Raw genomic sequence first — 1781 nt, forward strand, 5'->3', positions numbered from 1 at the left:
TCTTTTTTGTTGTCGATTTTTTTATTTTTTGTTCGACGAGAAAGAATTATGAAGTGTTGAAGATGGGCAGTCTTTGTTGCCTCGTACGGCTGTTATAATCCACTAAGATCAGTGAGAATAGATAGATAAATAACGATAAATAAAACAGAAGCACTACACGGTCTGTTGACACTCGAATACCAGATGCTCGGCATCGTATGACCCTTAATGGAGTTAAAAGTTAATTAGATAATCCCTTATCTTCTGTTTGTGAAGATTTTTTTATCATTGATTTTGCATTTACGGTCTAGTTGCAGAATATAGAATTTGGTCTATCATTTTACCACCTCCATGAGCCAGACGTCTTCATTCTTGCAAATCAAGACGTGACTCTCGGTAAGAAAGACAAAAATGCAGGCTTAAGGCATCTTCTTGAATGACGTGTGAACGAGTAGAAATTTTAGTAGAAAGTAATCTTAGGAAGCGAATGTACAAAGCATGGATATATACTGTACACGCTATATACGTATGGAAATAAAAGGAAAAATCAGCAATGATGAGATTAAATGTATAGGCCTACGTGTACACGTAAGTACAATGCATATAGTATTCACGTATGCACAGTCTGTATGTATGTATGTGTGCGCGTATGTATGTATCCTTACATGTAATATATATATATATATATATATATATATATATATATATATATATATATATATATATATATATATATACATACATATATATATATATATATATATATATATATATATATATATATATATATATATATATATATATATATATATACATACACATACATACATACATATCAGCTCAAAAGCACGGTGAAAATGGCACCGCATGACACAGCATCCTGCCATAAAAGACAATGTTGCATGTGCCAATCTGACCTCAGGGGTTGTCACGCCCCATGACCAACGGGTTCGCATCCAACAGCCTCTTTTGTGTCTCCTACTCGATCCACGGCAGGAGAGGTCATGTGCTGTTCCTCTTTTATTTCATTTTATATTTTTTTCGTAAACTTGATTTGACCTTGCTGACTGTTTTGTGTGTTAGTGATTTGGGATATCAATAGGATCTCTTTTGTATTTTGTTTTGTTTTTTGTTGATATATTTGGATTATTTTGGAAGCACGTGGTCTAGTTTCAGATCAGGAGGAAAATTGTACAGTTTCCATCCGTTGAAGTCCATGATATATTTTGATACCCGCATCATTCCATAAAGTAAAATGAGATACAAGAGATATATCGATATATTTAAAGAATGCAGAAAAAAATAGAACTTAGTACAATGACAAGGCATTGCTAATTAAATACATAAAATCTTAGAAGTATACGTGGAAGTTCATTACCAAAGAATCTTTCCAGAGATGTAGAAGGCTTGTTCATTCATATGCTGAACAGAGTCGGATTTTACTATTTGTCACCAAATTAGATAAAGGCCTATATGTCATTTAAACCAACATGAGGAAATTGCCTCCATTAGGGAATTTCCTCTTTTCCGCATTATTCTCTCCATTTCCACTAAGTTCCCATCACCTGATCATCCTGTTGCGTTACACGTATCACCCCAATCTCTTCTCTAGATCTTTGGTTGTGCTAAGCAACATAGGTCAACGCTTCTGACATTCTTTGACGATTGCTGTATCTTCCATACCTAACGAAAAAGGGTAAATCAATAGCATGATAAGCAACGTTACGTTCGGCTTACTATCCACATGAGGTTGTTTGACAAATCACAATGATCGTGTCGTGTAACGAGGGACTGCGTCTACA

Source organism: Penaeus monodon, chromosome 37, assembly GCF_015228065.2.
Source record: "Penaeus monodon isolate SGIC_2016 chromosome 37, NSTDA_Pmon_1, whole genome shotgun sequence".
NCBI classification, from domain to species: Eukaryota; Metazoa; Arthropoda; class Malacostraca; order Decapoda; family Penaeidae; genus Penaeus; species Penaeus monodon.